The following is a 24,783-nucleotide window of genomic DNA, read 5'->3' as shown; positions in this document are numbered from 1 at the left end:
CCCACATGACTGCCTAATTTAGAGAATTAATTTTGTCTCCTTGTTCCTCTACTGCCAAGATCAGTGTGAAATGAATGCCTGTGCTTGCTGTTTGCACCTGGTCCTAAAGCCTTTGTACTGCCTAATTTTCGGAGACAGATCTCCTATTCGGGGAAATCAGAATGCATATGATGCTGGTGTCTCAACTTAATGATGAGGAAACATAATTCCTGACTTGTCTGAAGTTATACAGCCTTGTGATTAGTTAGGAGAAGACTGGCTTTTTGATCCCCATCACATGCTCCCCCTACTGCCTCTGCCTGGCATCTTCTTTTTTACCCTGTTTGTACTCTCACTGGTGACCATCTTCATTTAATCTTCCTACACCTCATAGCTTCCCCACAGTTTTGTAAGGCTGGGGATAAACCTTTTGGGTTTCAGGGCTCAAAGGGTTTCTGACCTAGTGTGATAAATTATCATATGTATTGTTGCTTGAGAGATTTCATGGCAATGTTTTCTGTATTAACTCTCACAATCTAGAGGAGATCCAAGCTGCAATATTAAAGTAGAAACTCAGTGTGGGATATATGATCTGTGTTGATCAGAATACATCTTATGGCAAAGTTTTTCATAAAGTGAATTTCTATTTACATTTTCTATGGACTTTATTACAAAATCTGAGCTGGGTATCACTGTAGTAGAATTAAATAGAAAAAGCAGATCTTGAAAGATCACATTACAGAAGGAAAAATTAAGACATTTTAATGTAATGAGGTAGCTAGGAGGCAACATTTAAAACTGCCTGCAAAAGCCTCCCCACCCCCCTCCCCTTTTTTAAACCTTTTTATAGCTTCTATTTACAGAGAACATTGAGGTCACTCCCTTACTCTGGCTAATTGCAGGCACTAAGGAGATGAACTATCCTAAATAGTTGTATCATTTTCACCCATTTCATGCAGTTATTACAGGGCCATTTGCTTTTGAGTAGAATTAGATCTGGGTGGAGAACCCTACCCTGCCATTTTCTTGTCAGGCAAATAAGTAACCCTTGTAAGTTTTAGTTTCCTTATCTGTGTAATGGGGTAAAAACTACCTTATTGAGTGTTTGCAAGATCTGTATGGGATGCTCTAGTAGACTACCATGTGTGGAGCCCCTCACATTATACCTCTTCCCTGTAAACGGTAGTTGGGTTTTACAGGATCACACGAATGGCACCAGAGTGTTCATATCCTCCCTTGGTTAAAGTTTGACTTTCTTAGTCTACTAGTGCACACTTAAAAAAACAAAACAAAACAACAACAACAAAAAACCTTTCTAAATAAGAGAAGCCCGCAGAGCTATTCCCTGGATGTAAGAATAAACTGTGACAAAAATAAAACTTTGACTTGAGATTACCATGAGCATGTTTCCATTCAGTGTGAAGTAAAGATGTGGTTTGGAAACGACTCCATTTGCTACCTCAATCGTAATTAGCCACCTATACAACTTGGATTCCAAAGTAAATTATTTTGGGGTGGTGGGGCATAATTTGTCTAATCTTACCATTTTAATAGTCAACACTTTCATATCCATTTTAACTAATCCTAATGGCAAATACACACTCTCAACTTGTGTGCAGCCAACTACTCATCCTCTTCCCAACTCTGCACATACTAAGTTGTTTTCCTTCGTCACACATCTCCGGAGTTTTTGTTGGTGTTTTCAGTGTCTTACTGGCTTTAGTGACCTATTGCTTACACATAACGTATATAAGTTTAAGTTACACAACATGATTTGATACACATATATATTATGAAAACCTTATTACCACAATAAGGTTAGTTGATACTTTCCTCTTCTCATATAATTATGATTTTGTGTGTGATTTTGTATGCATTTGTGTGTTTGTGTGGTGATAGTGTTTAAGATCTACTCTCACTTTCAATATAAAATGAAGTAGTTAGTCACCTGAACTTACTCTAGTTGGAAGTTGATACTTTTGACCAATATTTCCCCATTTTCCTGACCCCTAACCCCCAACAACTACCATTCTCTGTTTCTATGAGGTCCACTTGATTAGTTTCCATATATAAGTGATCTACTCTAGTTTTGTATATTCTATAGCAAGCAAAGGAAATGATGCATTTATTTTAAATTATCCTTAGAGATGGGTAAATTACAAAATTATAAAACTCAAAAGTGTGTGTGTGTGTGTGTGTGTATGTATGTATGCATTCTTTGCCTAAATATATGGATGAGCAAAATTCCACAATTGAGTGAATGCCTGCTTTCTGACTGCCCCCAGATCTTCTGTGCTTCCCTTTGCTTTACCCCTGAGGTTTTGTTGCAGCCAACAGCCACTAAACAATGTCCTGGAGCATTCTGGGGCACTCCAGACAAAGGAGCATGGCTCAGCAGAGGGATACTAGTCTTTGCCAAGTCCTGCCCACTTACCCAACACCTGGCCATGTGTCCTTGGGTGCTTTGGTGCTATTCTGCCACCCTCCCCCCGCCCCCCAACAAGTTTACTCTGGAAGCCTTCCCCTCTGAATCATTTGTCCTCCATAAATTGACCTGTTAGCTAAGAGTTGCTGCAGTCACTGAGCTTTGTCTGAGAAAACCTGCCCTTAATCTCTTCATAATGAAGGATGAATACATAAATGAACATGGGGATGTTTTTATCACTGGGATCAGGGAAATGGCACACAAGTGTTAAAAGCAAGTTTAGAAAGTACATTTGAATCCTGATTTTGATACTGTGTGACCTCTGTAAGCCTTCATTTCCCTAATAATAAAACAGAGGGGAAAATGAGGTTATTGGAAGTATTAAATTGGTTAATGTCTGCAAGTGACTAGCATAAGAACTAGTTTTACAAATGGGTAATGTTACTGCTGTAACATAATAGGTGTTACTGAATACCTCCTACCCTGCATCCTCCTCACTCCAAACATATGAGATAATGTTCCTTATACAAGTAAGTACTATAGCAGAATAAATTCAACCTCAAAATGTCAAGAATTTGGGGGGAAAGTGAGATGGCATGGAAATTACAAACTCCTTTCCTATTCTTCATTTATTCCTCTTTGTGTCTTCTTGACTTGTGTTTCTATAATCAAACTTGAGGAACAGTCTTACACTCCTGTTTTTTGTCTAAATAATAGCATCAAGCTCATATCTCATAATGCTAAGCATTTTGCTGGATTAAGGAATATTATTTTCTACACTGACAACTTTAATGAAGAGATCATATAAATAAATGTATGGATCATTATATGACCAATGGAATGGGAAACACAGATTGAAAGCTAATCAGCTAATGCTTTTTAGATATTACTCCTTAAAAATACGATATTTGAGCAAATATTCTGATATATTATTTCACTATAAATATGGTTTATTTCAAGTGTGTGGTTTGACTTTCAGTGTTACTTTCAAATGTCTATGTGTGTTTGCGTGTGAGTTGATTACACTCTGAGTCCATCCCAATTTTTTGGCAGAGCATGTGTCTGATGGATTCTCTTAGTTCCATTGGAGACTTGAGCAAACTTATCTGCCTCAAGATGCAAGGAAACCTGTAAGATGCTGACTGCTCCTTTTCAGTGTTTCAGCATTCGTCAGGTAACTGGCTGCAAAAAAGAATACTGCATTATTAAAGAGAGGAGAGGAATGGATTGAAGCATCGTTTTTAGTATCTTTTTTTTTTTCTTCTCCAGACATAAAATGGAATCACAGAGGAGAGCTTCTGCTCTAATTAATTTTTCCCTTGGTTAGAATATCAGCCTTCTCATCTCTGCTGCCCTCATCAGAACCACCTGAAGGTAATAACTAATAAGGGTTCATCTGCCATCTTTTGTACATGACAAAATTCTGACTGCCTAGAAATCATAGGTAGTAAGTTTTCACGGTCTGAAAAAAGTCATAACAAAGCCTTTTGTATCGTTGCTTCCATCATAGGATTTTTCATCTTACTTTATGAAAGTCAGAAGGCTGTTTTTACTGTCCTAATTCTAAATTGACACAGAAGGTAGGTTATGTTTTTTTTTTAAATGAAATTTATTGTCAAGTTGCTTTCCATACAACACCCAGTGCTCATCCCAACAGGTGCCCTCCTCAGTACCCATCACCCACCCTCCCCTCCCTCCCACCCCCCATCAACCCTCAGTTTGTTCTCAGTTTTTAAGAGTCTTTTATGGTTTGGCTTTGCCTCTCTCTCTAACCTTTTTTTTTCCTTCCTCTCCCCCATGGTCTTCTGTTAAGTTTGTCAGGATCCACATAAGAGTGAAACCATATGGTGTCTGTCTTTCTCTGTGTGACTTATTTCACTTAGCATAACACTTTCCAGCTCCATCCATGGTGCTACAAAAGGCCATATTGCATTCTTTCTCCTTGCCACATTCCATTGTGTATATAAACCACAATTTCTTTATGCATTCATCAGTTGATAGACATTTAGGCCCTTTCCATAATTTGGCTATAGTTGAAAGTGCTGCTATAAACATTGGGGTACAAGTGCCCCTATGCATCAGCACTCCTGTATCCCTTGGGTAAATTCCTAGCAGTGTTATTCTGGGTCATAGGGTAGATCTATTTTTAATTTTTTGAGGAATCTCCACACTGTTTCCCAGAGTGGCTGCACCAGTTTGTTTTAATGACTTTACAGAAGGGTTCTGGCATTGAGAGAATGCTTTTTGAAACACAAATTAGATGTACCAGCAGGGGGCGAGCATTAGCCATGAGAAAGGCTCAGTGTTAACCACCATTTATAGAGGTTAATACTCCCCTTTTATGCACTCACATGCTTGTGCTTAATTGTTTGGGGGATTTTAAAAGCTTTAACATTTAAATTATATGACCTCTGTTACAAGAAGACCCTCAACTGCTGTTTTTATAGTTTACCAAATTATACCCAGACTTTTGTGATTAAAAAAAAAATGCTTTCTGTTTTGGTGAAGATAGTTTGGAATTGCAGGATGTATCAAGCTTTGAGTTAAATTAAACATTTCTAGGTTTAAACCTCTGAGAGCTGTGTGACCTGAAGCAAATACTGTGACTTGTCTGAATTTCAGTTTCCTCATAAGAGAAATGGGGATGATAAGGTTATTTACCTCCTGTGTGGAAATAGATATATGAGATAATATATGTAAAGGATTTAGCTCTATCTGCCATTTGGTAAAGTCCTGGTAAGTATTATATATCACCAGCAATGAGTACAGATTCTGGGAAAGAGTAGACCCACAAAAATAGGAATAATACCCATTGGAGAAGCCCTGCTAAGAGTAGATTTGGAAAGGCTTATGACAGGATGAGTCGGCAGAACTGAAGGGCGGACAAAATGCTCAAGGAAGTCTGATGTATGTTTCAGCTAGCAGAGGTGAATCCACACAAGAGTACCTAGCCAATGACTAAAGTTGACGGTTCACAAACCTAAAATAACTAAGAAATTGTCAGGGGAATTGAGTGCTACACATGGAAATGGAAATAAAACAGCCCGGATGGTTTTATATCCAGAAACATAATTTACAGCTAAGCAATCGTATCAGGACAGAGGGATTTTCTGCATCTATTTCAACACCCTAGCCCTTTCTGGCAGGATCCAGGGAAGAACATATCTTTTGGAGTTTGGCAAATCACAAACAGGCCCATCTGTTGTGGAAGGAAATAGTCTTTACCCATTGCTCTTTTATAGTTTGGAGTCTTGACAGATGAAAAGATGTGAGCTTGGGAATCAAAAATGGGTTACAATTGCAGGAAATAAAATCAGAAAGGACCAACATGTTTATGGAGTAGAATGAGCACTGAGAGGTCTCCCAGGAAAGACTGTATCTACCTCTTTATACTGAACTAAGTATTCAGGGGACAGCTAAATCAAACAGCTTGATAAAACGAGTTTGGCAAAAAACTGACAATTTTGCAGGGATGTTCATCTCCTTGCTGAAAAGAGAAGTTGAAAAGGATTGATCTGTCTCCCTAAATCCTAAACACTCTGTGGATGTAGTATTTTAAGTCTAAGAATTATATTTAGTGCCACACGATATTTTTACAGTTATTTTACAGAGCTATCCCTATGGTATCCATGAAAAGTAGATAAAAATGATCTTTCTTCAAATAATTACTGGGTATTATCCCATATTTCTCTACACTCTGAGGTATGCAATGATCTCACTCAGGCAAAATAAATTCTGAAGTGATGCTTAGGTATTATTCTGGGGTATTTAAATACACATCTAAATAAAACAGGCCTGAGTACTTCCCTGACCTAGACATCTATTAAATTAAAGGCTTGGCTTACATTATTGAAACGTCATATATATGAAATACATATTCATATATACGTGAAATGTCATATTTTTCTAAAACTCTCTTTGAGAAATAAACTCTTATCCAGGGTCAGCACCAGGTGACGATTTGACAAGCAGAAAGCAAATTTACAGCCCTTTGGGTCCTCAGAGGCTGTGACAGCGGCCAGTATCACTGAAGGGAGATGGGAGCTCAGCTTAAAGCCATGTTAGGTTGTCATCCACAATCCTATGTGTATGTCACATGCTAAGGTGATTTCTGCATTTCCATACTCTCTGTGAAGGTAGAGGCTTAGCAAGACTTTCCCCCCAAAGGTGGAGGTACATTTTTCTTTTGCAGTACTGTTGTCATAATAGAGATTGTCATCAAGATCTCTCATGTGAAGTTAAGTAGTGCACCAGGATCCTCCAAAGTCACGTCTCATAGTATTTATAAGTGGTCTGTGACATTCTTAAGGCTGAAATAGTTTGGGCTATGGTCAGCTTCCATTTGCACATCTGTTAGGCAAGAAAATGTGATTGTGCAAGAAAGGAATGGTAATGATCTATATTTTTCTCTTTGTGCTAATAAACACTAAATTTTGATTTATAAAGGTATAGAGCTATTGGCACATCATATTCACACAGGCCAAATAAACTTATTCTTTTGCAACCTGATCATTAGGTATAAGATGACTTTAACTATGTTTTATTATATAAAAATTTTAAACCTAGTAAGTGGGAAGATTATAATGAACTCCCATGTGTCTATCAACTGGCTTCAGTGATGATTAACCCAAGACCAGTCTTTCATCTATACCCCATCCACTTCTCCTCAGCCTAATTTGAAGCAAATCTCAGATATTTTATCATTTCGTCCTTAAATATTTCAGGATGCATCTTTAAAATATTTAAACACTTTTAACATAGCCTTCCATAACATTGCTTCTCTAACATTATTAAATCAACTTTTGGATGTTTAAATTCTCAATTATCTCAAAGATTTTGTCTTTCCTCCTCTTTCCCCTCTTCCTCTTCCTTCCTCCTTCTTTCTCTCCTTCTCTCCCCTACTAATTAGAATCTGAATAAAATCTAAATATTGAATTTGTCTTTTAAATGTGCTTCAATCTATATTTCCTTCCTTTATTTTTTCTGCTTTTTATTTTTTCTTTCAAAGTTTACTGCTTAAAGAAACTGTTTTAGAAGGAGTTTTACAGAGTTCTCACATTCTGGATTCTGTTGATTAGATCCCTGTGGCATACTTAACACATTCTATGATTTATATTTTATGTAAATCAGTAGTTGATCTACTGGCTTGATTAGGCTCAGGTTCAAGGATCTTTGATAGGATTATTTCATAAGTAGCTGCATATACCTTTCCATAAAAGACACATTATATTTTTCTCTTTTAAAATGTTAACAACTGATGTTCAATATGACCAATTTTTATGCCATATCCCCATTCATTTGGATTATCTGAAGTTCTGTTTATAGTGTACTTCTCAAGGTGAGAACACAAGAATATTGTTTGATATTTGTATGTTTAAAGAACTTTGTACATCAGAAAAACACAGGCGCCTGCGTGGCTCAGTCGTTGAAGTGTCCGACTTTGGCTCATGTCGTGATCTCACAGTTTGTGAGTTCAAGCCCCACATCGGGCTCTGTGTTGACAGCTTAGAGCCTGGAGCCTGCTTCAGATTCTGTGTCTCCCTCTCTCTCTGCTCCTCTCCTGCTCATGCTGTCTCCTTAAAAAAATTTTTTTTTAAAAATCAGTATTGCACTAGTTTCAGGTGTACAATATAGTGATTCAGTAGTTGTATACATTTTACTTACATCATCCATTTCCCCCCACCCACCTCCCCTCTGGTAAATATCAATTTGTTTTCTGTATTTAAGAGTCTGTTTTTTTTCTTTGTTTTGTTTATTTTCTTTGTCTCTTAAATTCCATATATGAGAGACATCCTGTGGTATTTGTCTTTATCTCAGTTATTGCACATAGTATTGTACCCTCTAGATCCATCCATGTTGTTGCAAATGGCAAGATTTACTTCTTTTTTATGGCTGAGTAATATTCCATTTATCTACCTCTTAGTTATCTATTTGCCTAACAGTAGACACTTGGGTTGCTTCCATAATTTGGCTATTATAAATAATGCCATAATAAACATAGGGGTGCATACATTTTTTGAAAGGGTATATTCATATTCTTTGGGTAAATACCCAGTGGTGGAATTACTGGACCATATGTTCTATTTTTAAATTTTTGAGTGATCTCTCTGTTTTCCACAGTGGCTATATCAGCTTCTACCAACCGTGTGCGAAGGTTCCTTTTTTCCTACTTCCTTGCCAACAATTGTTATTTCTTGTGTTTTGATTTTAGCCTTTCTGAAAAATGAGGTGATGGCTAATTGTGATTGTTATTTGCATTTCCCTGATGATTAGTGATATTGAGCATCTTTTCATAAGCCTATTGGCTATCTGTATATCTTCTTTGGAGAAATGTCTATTCAAGTCTTCTGCCCATTTTTAATTATTGTGTGTGTGTGTGTGTGTGTGTGTTGAGTTGTTTAAGTTCTTTATATATTTTGGATATCAACCCATTATTGGATACATCATTTACAAATTATTTTCTTTCATTTGGTAGTTTGTCTTTTGGTTGATGGTTTTCCTTGCTACGCAAAAGGTTGTTATTTTGGTGTAGTGCTAACAGTTTAATTTTGCTTTTGTTTCCCTTGCCTGAGGAGCCATATCTAGAAAAATGTTTCTATGGCTTATGTCAAAAAGATAACTACCTGTATTTTCTTCTGGGAGTTTTATGATTTCAGGTCTAAAATTTAGATCTTTAATCACATTTTGAGTTTATTTTCTGTGTACTGTAAGAAGGTAGTTCAATTTCATTCTTTTACATGTAGCTCTTCAGTTTTCCCATAATTTGTTGAAGAGACTTTTTCCAATTGTATATTCTTGCCTCCTTTGTCATAGATTAACTGACCATGCAAGTGTGGCTGTATTTCTGGGTTCTCGGTTCTGGTGATCTGTGTGTCTGTTTTTGTGCCTGTACCCCACTGTTTTGATTACTACAGCTTTGTAGTATAATGTTGAATTCTGGGATTGTGTTAGCTCAAGTTTTATCTTTTTCAAGGTTGCTTTGGCTCTTCAGGGTCTCTGTAGTTCCCACAAATCTTAGGATTATTCCAGTTCTCTGAAAAAAGGTGTGTTTTTTTTTTTCCTTTTTTCCTTATAAGTAACTTGGTCTTTTGTTCTGGATGTGAAATCATTAGCAGAATACTGCTGGTATTGATTTTTATGGATTAACTTTTCCAGGTATGCAATGTGTCTTCTGAAACAACACATTTCAATTTTTTTTTGTTTTAAATTTGAAGAAATTTTCCTTCATTTAAAGTTTTCCTTTTTCCCCCCTGTTCAGATCCTTCTATTACATGCCTGTTACATTTTCTTTGCCTAGCTTTTATAGCTGTAATTTTTTCTTGAATTACTTTTACTATTTTAAATATTTTTAATTAAAAAAAATTACTCATTTTGCTTGTAGTTCTCAAAGTATTATCAGTTGTGTTTATGCATATTGTGTTCTTTCATTTCTAAAATAATTTTTGTTTTTTCTTACTTTTATAACCTTCTTTATTGGTTTTCTTAAAAAAATTTTTTTAATGTTGGTTTATTTTTGAGAGAGAGACACAGAGCACAAGCAGGGGAGGGGCAGAGACTGAGAAGGAGACACAATCTGAAACAGTCTCCAGGCTCTGAGCTGTCAGCACAGAGCCCAATGTCTGCGCTTACTCTTGGGAACAGTGAGATCATGACTTGAGCCAAAGTTGCATGCTTAACCAACTGAACCACCCAGGCACCCTGTGGTTTTTCTAATTGTAACTTACATTACTCTTTCATAGCTTATATCAGTATCTTAAATTGTAGCTCTTTTAAAATACTACCTTTTTTATTTTTTAAAATTTTATTTATTTTTAGGTTACTTCTTTTTAAAATCTGTTTTGTGGGGTTTTATGTCATGTTTTTACTTTCTAGGGGGATATTTTTGTTTTTGAAAATTTGCATATGGGAGCTGTATTTTTCTACTCACTTTTTCACAAAATTAGTTTGTAAGAACACTGATTTTTTTTGCAGTCATTGTGAGCTGAAGTATGTAGTTGCTGATCTCAAATGACTGACTGTGTTTTTAAGTGAGTGCCTTTGTTTTTGGGTTCTCCTGTTCTCAAGTCATTTATATATCTTACTGCTTCCTTCTATTTCTTCTCCTACAAAAGTTGAAAGTAGGAGGGTCTTGTAGCTGTTTATATTTGGGACGAAAATGTCTTATCAACTATTTTTCATTATTGGCTGTTTCTGGGATTTTGATTTTGGTATTTAGTTACTGTCTAGTTTTATTTATTTATTTATTTATTTTTAATTTTTTTTTTTTCAACGTTTTTTATTTATTTTTGGGACAGAGAGAGACAGAGCATGAACGGGGGAGGGGCAGAGAGAGAGGGAGACACAGAATCGGAAACAGGCTCCAGGCTCCGAGCCATCAGCCCAGAGCCTGACGCGGGGCTCGAACTCACGGACCGCGAGATCGTGACCTGGCTGAAGTCGGACACTTAACCGACTGCGCCACCCAGGCGCCCCATTTACTGTCTAGTTTTAAATGGTATTCCCTTGAACTAGTCTTGGAGGACAGCTCATCCTAAAGATTAAGGTGCCGGTAGGAAGGAAAGGAGAAGCATAAATTATGTTAAATTCTATTGCTCTATCAAGTATTTGTCTTTCTGTTTGGCACAAGCCAGTTGGTTGAAATTGGTTTGGTGGTTCCATGTAGATAGTAATGAACAGTGTCAATTGTGATGAGTTACTTAAAGAAAAGTTATCCTTAGATCAGTAGATTCTAGAAAGCCTTTGTTCTTAAATAGGTAGCTTCATTTTTTTTTCCTTTGACCTCTGTGTCTCAGTATATTTTGCTTATTTAACTTGGAGAATTTCTGAGAACCAATGAACATGACTTGGTTTTGATTCATACATGCATTCTGTGCACAATAGGGACTAACCCTGATGGTAAAATGGGATTGTTTTCATGGCTTTGGAAACTTGGCTTTGGGTACTAAAAGAAAAAGTATCCTTACACTCTGGGCCAGAGGGGAATGTGGCCCAACTCCTTGTATATTAGAGCATTCTTTAGAGAGTAGTTAAGAGACTATATGATACATTATAAAAGCTAATTTCTCCAGGCAGTCCCAGTGGGTTTTGACTTTTGCTGTGAGAACTAGTTCCTCAGTTTTAAGATTCAGCTCATAGTTGCCTTTAGTGAATTAAGCAGGGGCCCCTGATATTGGAAGGCTTCTATCAGTCTAAGAGTATGGCACTGGTAAGGACAGTGGAAACTTGTAAGATATCATATACTTCTCCGGATAAGGGAGAACTTAAGGAAAATAGTGTGAGGAAGCAGAGACGCTCAGGACATTGAGTGACCAAGGAAAGAGGGTTTCAGTATAATCACTGAAACTCTGGGAGGAGCTTTTGGAATCAAAGCCTATCAACTAACAATAGCTTGTGGAAGCCACCGATACCAAGAAGTATCAGAAACAATGTTGGGCTAAGGAAAGATCTTAAGTCCTAAGGTCTAATAAAGTTCCCATATTTGGGGTTCTCTATAAGAAAAGTGGAGTTAGTCTTGTTTTTATGTGTCATCTTGGGAAAAGATCCGATTTTCTTATCTCTTTGAGCTTTATAGCAAGAATCAAAAGCTGATGTCCAGTAAGCAAAGAACCCATGGTATTACTGCATTTCATTTTTACATGAAGATGGTTTTAAACATCACAAGTATTGCCTAAGTTTCCAGATTTCTAGTCTGTTTTGAAAAACAAGCAGATTTCTTTGGTGCTACTGTCATTAGGCAGCTATTCCTTTCATACAGGCCCTATCCTTTGTGGTGTACTATAGTCCCTACATCTTTGAATTTTACCACACTCAACTGACTCAAACCATTGACACGACCTGGTTCATTAGATCATTAGATCCATGTTAGATCATTAGGGCCATTTGTGATTCCAACTTGTGTCTTTCAAGAGAAAGAGAAAAATTATATTCTGAATACTTGGATTGAGTTTGCCATCCAGAAACTCTGGAGTTCTAGAGATCTCAGACTCACAGATTATAGTAGAAGGCATAGTCCAGGGAAAATGACCGTAGGCTGAAAAAGAAGTGAAGAAGAGTCAGAGCAGAATGTCATTGGACATAAGCCTAAGAGAGACAAGAGTGAGGATGGAAAGCGCCTGAGAAATGTGAGGCACCTGAGTACAGCCCCCATTCATTCTTTTAAGGAGCTTGAGTTGGAGACAGTTCCAACATTCTCTTATCTATCTCAAGCAAGAACTTGATAAATTATTTCTGAATGTTAATACGTAGTTCAACATAATACCCCTTTCAGATAGCAATGTTTTTAAAATAAAAATTGTGGTAAAAAAAACCCATAACATAAAATATGTCTTTTTAATAATTTTTAAGTATATAGTTCAGGAGTGATAAGTATATTCATATTGTCTAACAGGTACGTAGAACTTTATCTCATGAAACTAAAACTCTATTCCCATTGAACGACTTCTCACTTTTCTTTCCCCAGTCTCAGACAATGACCATTCTAATACTTTACAATTCTATAAAGTAATTTGACTACTTTATGTACCTCATATAAGTGGCATCACACAGTATTTATCTTTTTGTGACTACTTTATTTCACTTAGCTTAATGTTCCATAGCTTTATCTGTGTTGTGACATGTGACAGGATTTCCTTTTTTAGGTTGGATGATAATCTATTGTTTGTATCTACTATGTTTTCTTCATCTGTTTATCCATTGATGGACTTTTGGTTTGCTTCTATCTCATGGTTATTATGAATAATGCTGCAGTGAACATGGGTACACAAATACCTCTTTGAGATCTTGCTTTCAATTCATCTGGATTTATATCCAGAAGTGGCATTGCTGGGTTATATGGTAATTCTATTTTTAATTTGTTGAGGAAACTCCCTACTGTTGGTGACGAAACTGCATGGTGGCTGCACCATTTTATATTCTCACCAACAGTGCAGAAGAGTTACGATTTCTCCATATCTTTGTTCATACTTGTTCTTTATTTAATTTTTGGATAGTGGCCATCCTAATAAATGGGAGGTGATATCTCATTGTGGTTGTGATTTCCGTTTCTCTAATGATTAGTGACCTTGAGTATATTTTCATAGGCTTGCTATTTGTATATGTCTCATATATTTGCCATTTTTATATGTTGGCCACTTGTATATCTTCTTGGAGTATTCAAGTCTTTTCCCATTTTTTAAAAAATTTATTTATGTGACAGAAAGAGCTGGGGAAGAGTGGAGACAGGGAGAAAGAGAGGGAGAGGGAGGGAGAGAGAGAGAGAAAGAATATATCCCAAGCAGGCCCCACACTGTCAGTGCAGAGCCCGAAGCGGGGCTCAAACTCCTGAAACATGAATTCATGACCTGAGCCAAAATTTAGAGTCAGATGCTTAATCGATGGAGCCACCCAGGCACTACATCCTTTGCCCATTTTTAAATTGGGTTATTTGTTTTGGGTTGCTGAGTTGTTAAAAGTTCCTTACAGATTCTGAATATTAACCTTTTATTGGATAAAGACCTATAGAACAATGGAATAGAATACAGAGCTCAGAAATAACTTCCTGTATCTGGTCAGACGATCTTTGACAACAGTGCCAAGATCACACAGTGGAGAAACAATAGTCTTCGACAAATGGTGTCAGGAAAACTAGATATCCACGTGCAAAAGAATGAACCTGGACCTTTACACCATATACAAAAATTAACTAAAAGTGGATTAAAGTCCTTAAGTGTGAAGACTAAAATTATAAAAATCCTAGAAGAAAATATGGGGGGAAACTTCAAGACGTTGGATTTGGCAATGCCTTCTTGGATATGACATCTTAAAGCACAGGCAACAAAAGCAAAAATAGGCCAATGAAACTACATCAAACTTAAAAACTTCACATCAGAGGAAACAATCAAGGGTGAAAAGGCAACATACAGAATGGGAGAAAGTATTTACGGGAAGCTGTATTTTTAATTTAGTATAGGATGATCTATTAGTGCCAAAAAAAGTGTCTACTGGCTCTTGAAATTATAGGTGTTAAGAGGACCATGTTTTTTAAGCAGAATACCTTTCCAGAATTGTTGAAAATGCTTATTTTGGGGGCGCCTGGATGGCTCAGTTGGTTAAGCATCCGACTTCAGCTCAGGTCATGATCTCACAGTCGGCGAGTTCGAGCCCCGTGTCAGGCTCTGTGCTGACAGCTCAGAGCCTGGAGCCTGCTTCTGATTCTGTGTCTCCCTCTCTCTCTGCCCGTCTCCTGCTCATGCTCTGTCTCTGTCTCAAAAATAAATAAAAACATGAAAAAAATTTACAAATGCTTACTTTATTTCAAGGTATATGTTGGAAAACTGGTAAATTCATCTGCATGGGGGAAACTTTGATGATCTCCCTTTTAATTTTTAAATCTTTTTTTTTTTTTTTTTTTTTTTTTTTAACGTTTTTATTTATTTTTGAGACAGAGAGAGACAGAGCATGAACAGGGGAGGGGCAGAGAGAGAGGGAGACACAGAATTAGAAGCAGGCTCCAGGCTCTGAGCCATCAGCCCAGAGCCCGATGCGGGGCTCGAACTCACGGACCGTGAGATCGTGACCTGAGCTGAAGTCGGATGCTTAACCGACTGAGCCACCCAGGCGCCCCTCCCTTTTAATTTTTATATGATGCTGTAAGATACTACTTTCTTCTCCCACCTTCCAAAGGTACAGCATTTCCTCTTCCAAGCACCCTTAAATGAATGATAATGATGATGACAACAATAATGGCTGATACTCTGTCAAACTCTTTATATTTTTCAGGTATTTAATCTATAAAACAAACACATAAATTTATAGGTGCTCTTCATTTTATAGATGCCCCATAAATCAAAATTACCAACTGTATCTAAGTGCTATGATGTCTGAATTACCCTAAAAAGACTATGGTTTCATTGCTTTAACTTTCTCTTCCTCCAAGTGACATACTTGATTAAAACATAGCCTTGGTTACAGAGTCTTTCTCAGTAGAATAGCCAAAGTAACCAAAGAAGTGCTGAAGAATAAATAAAGGGCAAAGACATGGAAAGCGAAAACCTCTAAAGACAAAGTTAATATAGTTCACAGTTAAGCCAGAGCCAACACTTCTGATGATAGTAAACAGAGGGTCTTTCTCCCTGCCTCCAAACCAGAAATCAGGGTTTTGTTTTTGCTTTTTCTTTGTTCCAGGCCTGCAGAGTGTGTAGATGTGTTCTCTGGAGAAAAACAACTAGGAAACTGAGCAGAATATGAATGTCATGTAAAAGAAAGATACAATGTCCAATTACATTAAATAAAATGCTCTAAGTGAATATACTTTTGATGAAAGTATTTTAGACCATTTCAATGAAATCTGTTCTTTATGGTTTGTATGCATCCTAGACCATTATTAACTTAGGTGGAAAACACTATTAGTATGAGTCATTAATCATTGCTTACAACAGAAACTGGGCAATTAAAATCACTTTAATCCAAAAATGGTTTTAAGACACCTGTTGGACAAAGCATATATCTTCATGAATTTTGAATCTATGAGTTTCTGGGCAATAATGATTCTCACCCAGTCATCATGGAGCTCCTATTGAGGTCATTTTCATTGTTCTTGGAATGATTAGCATGTATTAAGTAACTCCTGAAATACTGGCAGGTAATATGATTCAAAATTATACTCCTTAATTTTCACAAGAAAAGAAATCATTACTGTTCTTGGAAGGAAAATATAAGAATCATCGGTTTATTACTGTGTATATAAATGTTTTATCGGAGACATTTCTTCTAATATTCTGCAAGATCAAATTATGTATGAACTTTGTTGTCAAGCATATGAAAATGTCTAGTGGGCATAAAACATTTAGCAAGCAAATATAAATCATTAAAATAATAATTTTTACTTTGCTCAAACAAAGTTGAAATAAGCATTTGAGAATCCATAAAGCTAAAAAAGGAAAAATGTAACATAATGACTGAACTCATAGTATATACAAACACAGGAAACTAAGGCTCCGGGAGTTTACATAACCGATATGGCAATACAGAGAAAGTAGCAGAGCTGGGAGTGAAAGATGGGGTCTTTGATTTTTTAAAAGTCTTAATAAATACAAGAATTCCTCTGAAAAGGAATGGAGGTCCTCGGATGAATGGAGGTCAGGTTAATAATAGTAGAAAATAATGACAATGATATCTGGTACAAATTTTGATAATATACTTATTATTAATGATTGCTGAGTACGTACAACATGTCAGTATATACTGAATTACTTGGACTTTGATATTTGATTCACTAGAAACAGTATAAATAGGAATTATTTTTTAAAAAACTTACAGATGAAGTAACCAAGGCTTACTTAAGACACTTGACCAAAGTCAGAAAGAGTTCATGCTAGGGCAAAGCTGGGTAATTAGGCATCTGATTTCCAGAGTCTGGGATTTTCAATGCTGTGTTGTATCATTAAATCATAGTTACCATAAATAAGCAAAGGTTGAAGGAGTAAGGGAATGGAAATCATTTTACTTGATTTGTCCAAATTCTGTATCTTACTAGCAATTAGAACCTCTTAAAAAAAAAAAGAACAATAAAAACCCTTCATCTGATGATTTGCTTGAGTATGGTGCTGACCTGAATTTAATAGATGCAGAGAAGAGAGCAACAGAATGGAGTTGTAGATGCTTCACACCAAACAGCATTCAGCATCTCCTGATGGTTACCCAAAGTCTAATGATTGTTACCCAAGTAGACTTATTTTAAAAGAGTATCTGCTTGTGTTGCCGGGTGGCTTAGTCAGTAAAAGTTCTGCCTTTGACTCAGGTAATGATCTCACGGTTTGTGAGTTTGAGCCTTACATCCAGTTCTGTGCTAATAGCATGGTGACTGCTTGGAATTTTCTCTCTCTGTCCTTCTTTCTTTGCTCCTCCCCTGCTCACTCTCTCTGTCTCTCTGTCTGTGTCTCTCTCTCTCTCTCTCTCTAAAAATGAGTATCTGCTTAAGTAATTACACTCTTTATTAAATTTCTAAAAGACAGCGAAATTTGCCATTGATTATGGTGTTTGAATACTGGTCAGCTACTTGCTGAAACAAGTTTTAAAGTAGAAGTTGCATGCCTCATTTCTACTCTAGTTACCACCACTTACTAGTTCTATATAGTCAGGTAAGTCATGCAGGCTTTTGTAGTGTCTATCATTTTAGTACGGGGCAATCACAAGACCATTATCATATCTTGCAGGTTTTTAAAGGTAAGTATCAAATGAAAAAAGGTATGTAAAAACACTTTGCAAGAGCATTAAACTTGATACATTATTATGTTACTGACTTAACACTGTTAGAATATGTAGTTAGGTGGTTTGTTCAGGTACACATTTTTAAGACAGCTGGTAGGAACAAAGGGTGCCATTTGGACCAAGGAATAGAACAAAGCTAATTGGCTACACAGGGACTCAACCCATGTCCTTAGCCTCATTAGCTCTGCTCTACTGACTAAACTCAACCTACCTTTCATGAGTCTTTCAACTGGACATTGGTGATAAAAAAATGAATGAACCAAGGTCTCTGGCAGTCAAGCCCATAAAGGCTTAGGGTAAAGAGTAAATTAATTGTTAACATACCTTATACTAAGCTACTACCACCACAGAGGCTTATAAATTGCTAAGTGGGCACAGAGAAGTGAGCCAGCAATACTGACTAGGGAAGTGTGACATTCTCCTGACATTGTTCCTGAATTTGTTGAACCCCACACTTCCAGATCTTTTTCTTTTAAGTTGTATTTTATTTCTAGATAGGTAACATACGGTGTTACATTAGTTTCAGGTGTACAATATGCTGATTGAACAATTCCATACATCAGCTGGTGCACATGATGACAAGTGCACTCCTTAATCCCCATCACCTATTTCACCCATCCTCCAACCACCTCCCCTCTGCTAACCATCATTTTGTTCTGTATACTTAGGAGTCTTTATCTTGGTTTGTTTCTTTTTGCCTTTGCTCATTTGTTTCTTAAATTCCACAAGTGAAATCATATGATACTTGTCTTTCTCTGACTTATTTCATTTAGGATTATACTCTTTAGCTCCATCATGTCATTGCAAACAGTAAGATTTCAATATTTTATGGCTGAATAATAACCTATTGTATGTGTGTGTATAGCACATCTTTATCCATTTGTCAATCACTGGATACTTCGGTTGCTTCCATATCTTGGCTCTTGTAAATAATGCTGCTATAAACCTAGGGGTGCATGTACTCTTTTGAATTAGTAAAAGTTTTTACATCTTAAGAGACTATAGTGTACTTAAATCCACAAGTTGAAGAATAGTCAATCTAATTTCTCTTTGGAAATTCTAACAGTATATTTCTTCCTTTTTTTTAACGAACATTAATTATTTCATGGGTGAAAAATTCTAGAATAGCATAGCTGTGTGTTTGTGCTTTAGGGGTTCTTAGGTAGTTTCATTCAACATGTAGGCAGGAGCTGGAGTCCTCTCAAAGCTTGAATGTGGGTAGAAGGTCAGCTTCTAAAATGGCTTTTTCACATGACTGTTGGTAGGGAGTCTCAGTTCCTATCTGGCAATGGGGAGGGGAATTTAGGTACTAGTCCTGCGGGCTTCCTTCTAGGCTGCTTGAGTGTCCTCAGGACATGGCAGTGAATTTTACTCAGAGTGAGCAAACCAAGAGAGAGTGGGCAAAAAGAAAGCTGCAGTACTTGTATGACCTGGTCTCCAAAGTTACACAGTGTTACTTCATTTCAAAGGTACAATTTTTACGTGACTTCTAATTTAATGGAAAACTTCAAGAATAGAACTTAGTGTGTGCTTTACTATCCTGAAATGAACATTTTGCAAATCTTTCCAGTCTGTGTGATGGCTTATTCCCAACTATTTGTTTGCCTATACATTATTCAGTTATACAAAGCTAGAAACAACTTAATAATTTTGATGTAAACATGTTTTTGTCTTGACTGTGTTGATTATTTTAACGTTAATCCAATTCACCAATTCATCTAAATGGAAACAGGAACCAATGACTGTTGAGTGTTTTTTTTTTTTAAATAGGTCCAGTGATTGGTTACCATCTCCCTAAAATAAACAGCAAGGTTTTCTAGAAAACAGAAAATGGAATTCAATACATAAAAGATTGATTCCTGCTTTTCAAGAATTCTCTGTTGCTTAAAGCCAAATGCATAGGCAGTAACAGAATTCTACAAGAACAGGCCTTTAACTTGATCTTTTTGCTTTAGTTAGGCTTTATTACCAATAAAAAATGACCAGTGACCCAGAATGGTTCTTCTCCCACCTGAACCATAAATGAGACAAATGATCTGGCCCACCTTATGTCTTGGGACATGGGAGATGAATGGTACCCCAGAGGTTTTCTCCTCCTGAAATTACTGTTGAAAGATTTAAAGCAGAAATTATCTTACAGTTTCAATCAATCCATCTGTGAGTAAGTTTTGGGGCATGTACGTATCTCTAGAGGTGTTAAGTATATAAATGGAAATCGCTCATTTCCTATCCTGTGTTTTATGTTACTAATTCAAGAATTTGATAAGTTCTTGCAGAAGTGGAATGTGTCTTACTGATAAGAATGTGTAGAACTCTAACAGATTGCAGTATTCATATGATGGTGATTATATATTATTCAAATCAAGTATTTAGATGAAAACTAGCCATCAAGAGCCAAGGAAATACTGTTACAGATTTTGATGTCCCTGCAGGTCAATAAAGTTGTAAAGCTCTGTCATTCTCTCCAGTAGTGACATATTTTATTAGCATCTGGTGTCCCTCAGATACATGATTCCTGCCACTCTCAGAGATGTAAATAGTTTCCATTTTGAAATACATAACCACGATCCTGATGATTACAGCTAAGCAGTGCATCTATCAGAACACACACACTAACTTTGGAACGTTCTTGAAAGATATATTCTTAAAAACAGACTGATGATCACCATCCCTGTTGTTGTTTCCTCTACGAGATTATTTGAATTAGAGCAATACTTTGACTCCTCTTTCATCCCAGTACATACAACACATTCTGACAACCGCACAGGAATAGGATCACCTTACCTGTATTTGCTTCTATAGGTTAGGTTTTAACGTTTAATCCACTGACATTATACCCTACTTGACTGAGGTCTCCTCTACATTGCACTATTCCGGGTGCTGGGGCTCTCCACTGAGCATAGCTTCAGCACTTTGTTCTGGGTATTGTACACCCAAAAAAGAAGAAAAAGCCTCTATAAGTAGGTGTTCTTTCCTCTGTGTATTGAAGGGCATTCTTCAAAACAGTATATTGGCTAGCCTGAATTTTTCTATCTAAAAAAGTCAAGTTTTGCCCTACCTACTTTGAGATCTGACAGTTTTCCTTTGCTCCCCTTGTGTGCTTACAGCCAGGGGCAGCAAAGCTTTGTCCTGCCTACCACTCTGGAGCTGTTGAAGGCAGGGATCACGCTGGCCTAGTGTTTGCCCCCTGATGCAGCTCATTAGACCTTGAGCAGATGCTCTAGTCCATTAACAGTCACTTGAGCAGCCGGTTGAGGAAGCTGTGTGGCTGTGAGCTAAAGGTGGGGCTGAGAGCCCGGAGTGGGGAGGGCTCAGCTCCTGGCACCTGGCCCATACATTGTGTTGAATTGGGGGCAGTTATTTTTAATCGCAGAGGTGTTATTGGTTGTCACCTGTAGTGGGTGGAATGGGTTTGGCACAGGTTTTGCCAAAAATGATCTGTCAGGCTTAGCTGTTCGGTTTGCTGTCAATGAGGGAATATTACATGTTCAGGTAAAGTAGAGTCCATCCTAAAGTTGGTCAGACCTATGCATCCTTACGTGTACTGAAAAATGCCACACAAATCTATATGTGCTACTGTCTAATCTGTTAATCATTGACTATTCTTCCGTCCTGGAAACACCCATCTATTTTCTAAAATGCGAGGAAAAGTAGATAGAAGAAAGATAACAGACCAGATGCAGCCTCAAATCTATAAATTATTCCAGGACTTGAGCTTCTTGAAGGCTCTATTTTAAGAGCCAGTACTTTTTTTTGTTTGTTTCAACAGGAGGGTTAGAGGATAGAAAATGCTTTATTGATGGAAAGTGGGAGCTGTTACTCCCTCCACCTCCTCGACTCAGCAAAACTAAAAAAGAAAGCAAGCCCGTCCAATTCCCAGCCAGATCTTTAGAACATTAACATCAAATGGAAAGACGGTCTAAGTGAGAAGCAAAACCTTTGTATTACTCTAAGTTTCCACCATTTCCCACTTTGATTTGTGTACGTGTCTTTAATTCAGATTTTTAAAGAATCACCTTCAAATGGCTTTTCATACATTAAAAAGAAGAAAACCATCTGGGATGGGATCCCAGCATCTATTCCCTTTAAATACGGGGTCCAGTCAGCTGCCTCTCAGTGGCTATTTGGGAATTAGACTGTGTGCAGTGTACTTTTCATGATTCCAAGCACAGCCAATTACATCTGAACCAGTAATTTTTGAATTATTCTCGTTATCAAAGAGGCTGCAAACACAGCTAGCTAGCAGAATTGGCCGCACAGTTGTCTCCTAGGTCATCACTCCGTGATTTAAAAAAAAAAAAAAAAGGCTGAGGAAGCTCTGGCACCCAGGCGTTTTCCCCAGCGATGAAGCTGCGTCCCACAGTTAGTTGTCAGTGTGGTGGTGACGCCGGCCACCCCTGGCAGCGGCCACGGTGCTTTTCCGTGAGCAGGGGCTGTGGCTCAGCCTGGAGGAGCTGCTCTGTACAGCAGCAGGGGCGACAGCAGAGGGAGCCGAGGCGCTCTGGGCAGAGGAGGCTGGGGGATCGCAGCGTCTGTGCTGCATTCCCCAAAGCAGCCGTGGCCCGCGCTGTGTGAAGTTCCCTGCACGCACTCAGCCGCGATGCTCCTCACCCTCAATTGTTGATGAACCTTGGCGCTCGTCAACGCACGGGAGACAACCCGGTTTGCTTTCTTACAGACAGGGATGAGAAATGAGCTGCCGAAGCAATTTGGCAATGAGGAGAGTGAAAGGCAGTTTCATGCCAGCAGCTAAGTTGTAAAATTGCTTTGGAGGCTGCTGCCTGGGGAGCACGATAGAATTGACAAGAACAGACACCGTTGCAGACCAAAGGCATGCCTGATTGCACTTGAGTCGGATCGCTGGGATGCAGCCTCCTCTCCTGCTCTAACTATTTGTGGCTGAATAAAGGAAAGGAGACTAGAAACACGATTCCAAGTGGTATTCCTGAAGGGAAAACACATACACTCCAAAAGGAGGGGAGAAACAGCCCAGCTGGTGTGTACATTTTTTTTTTTTTTTTTAAAAGGAGAATCCCTCAGGTATGTTCTTTTCCCTGTATGCTCTGCCTCATCTGCATGTGATTTTGTTTCTGTATGTTCTTGTTGATTGTTTTTATTTGCACTTTGAATCACAGCCATGAGGGTTCTCCTAGTGTAGTAGATACATTTGTAAATGTTCAGCTCTGCTCTGTTAATAATATGGGTGGCTCTATGTAGGATCATGGACTTCTCAATCATTGCTTTATTTGAAATGCAGAATGATAAATGATTGCTTAGTTTTCACTCAACTTTCAGGGGGAATATCTGCTTAGGGACAAACAAGGCTGGGATAAAAGGCTGAGATGTTTCCTAATCCTGTGGGCTTTGGGGGGCAACAGTAGACCCAACCATAAAAGTTGAAGGCTTTTAGGAAGGGGTTAAAAGCCAAAATGCCATACACTAGCACTGTGTTGCTCAAGTGTTTTTCCAGCTCAGCATCGGTCTGGAGCAAATTGAGCTTTACCAGTGGTTCTGCATTTCGACCTCTTGATCAGTCCTTCAAGACGAAGATCCTGCGGATTTGCTTTCAAGAGACGAATTGCTTAAATTGTATACTTGGTTCGGTTTTACAATTGTTCTATGGTGCTGAAGGAGGCAGTCTAAAAAAATCCTTTTGCTTCAACAGCTCGAGTAAACCCTAACTTCTGCAATTACATCATCGATATACTTGTATAATAAAGAGAAAGGGCAACAATAGTAACGTTGGCTGCCTTTTAGTACCTTAGGCTGAAATGACAAAGCTTAAAGTCAATTTTCTTTATTAGACTTAAAGGGAAAAAGGAAAGAGGTGGGTGGGTAACTCACATAAAAATGAGTTTTTGGAAATACTCTGCATTTCTTTAAAAAGTAAGAATATAAGTTTATCTTATTTTTGAATTAATAGTAAATATAGTGCTTTAAAAAATCTTGCAGTCTTTTATACTTGAGTACATTATTTTCATAAAAGTGGGTACAACTGGTAATACATTAAACATGTATTGAAATTCAATGAGCTTTACTGGAGGGGAGAAATAAGAGAATGGGAAAGTTTGTAACCTTTTTATATATATCAAAATAATTACAGATTTTTGACTTAATACAAAGAGTTAATGCCAAAGCTCTAGAAACTGACTTTATTGCTACTAGTATTTTCTTAAGATTTCAAACTCCAAATGGAGTAGAAATAAATGAGATTTAAACTGTAATTTATTCATACTGTAAAGTAAATCACCATCCTGCTCTTTTAAAATTAAAACCTCTTTTTTGCCACATGTTAGCAATACAGAGCACTGATTTGGGCCATACAAAGAAAAAATGGGTAAATCAGGTGTTTCAAAATTTCACCCTTTACTATAATAACAACGATATCAAAATATGGTAAATAATTACAAGCAGTTACTGGGCCAGAAGGGTGATTTGAAAGATGGGCATAAGTTGAGTTTGCATTCATTAGTATGGTATGGAAAAAATTGTGTATTTCTTTTATGTTGACATCTTGTATGAAAAACATAACATCTGTGGATGAAACACAATAGCAATGACACTACAGTAATCTCACTGAATCCATTAAATGATTATTTTTCAAACTGATGAATGAACTGAGCTGAGATAATTTAAAAGAATATTCAAAACTCTCACATACAAAGTTACCAGTTCAGACCACAATGGAATTCTATGTATAATTTCAGTCGAACTGTGAACTTGAATTTGAAAGTGAATAAACAGGTACAGGTTTATTTCCTAGCATTTGATTATTTGTTGTGAGGCTTCCACTACAGGGATTTGGAAAGTTCTTCTAGAAATGGTCATCACCATGTGCTCATCTGAAATATGAGATGAACATGTTAGATAAGCCTAGAAAATTCACTTACCATGTACTTATTATTAACAAGGTAAACTATTTCCCTTCCTTGGCTGTCTATCACTTTTCTATGGTAGCTAGTCTTTACAAAGCAATGAAGTATGTGGTACACAGAACTACTTGTTTGAGAACTAATGCTCTTTTTCCCAATACTCCATGCACTTCCACTCCTATTGACCTATTCGGCTAATGCATTGTAAAGTCCCTGGCGTAAGTTTTCTGAGACATAATGCCACCTGTACATCATCTTCTA

The 24,783-nt window shown here is 37.4% G+C and overlaps 1 protein-coding gene and 1 long non-coding RNA gene across 4 annotated transcripts in view; both read left to right on the top strand.

Annotated features, from left to right (window-relative positions):
- The first annotated feature begins 3,495 nt into the window (after positions 1–3,495).
- Positions 3,496–3,985, top strand: LOC132670419 (uncharacterized). The gene is made up of 3 exons (XR_009606661.1): positions 3,496–3,578; positions 3,674–3,778; positions 3,915–3,985. It is a non-coding gene; the product is annotated as an uncharacterized LOC132670419 (long non-coding RNA).
- An 18,039-nt stretch (positions 3,986–22,024) lies between these two features.
- UNC13C (unc-13 homolog C) overlaps positions 22,025–24,783 on the top strand; it is a 612,857-nt gene continuing 610,098 nt past the window's right edge. For all 3 annotated transcript variants that reach the window (XM_060618476.3, XM_060618475.3, XM_060618477.3), the window contains exon 1: positions 22,025–22,690. The gene's annotated coding sequence lies outside the window, so the exon portion shown is untranslated. The remainder of the gene's footprint in view (positions 22,691–24,783) is intronic.

The sequence above is a fragment of the Panthera onca genome, chromosome B3 (assembly GCF_046562875.1).
Source record: "Panthera onca isolate mPanOnc1 chromosome B3, mPanOnc1 haplotype 2, whole genome shotgun sequence".
NCBI lineage: Eukaryota > Metazoa > Chordata > Mammalia > Carnivora > Felidae > Panthera > Panthera onca.
This window is presented reverse-complemented; position numbering and strand designations above follow the sequence as displayed.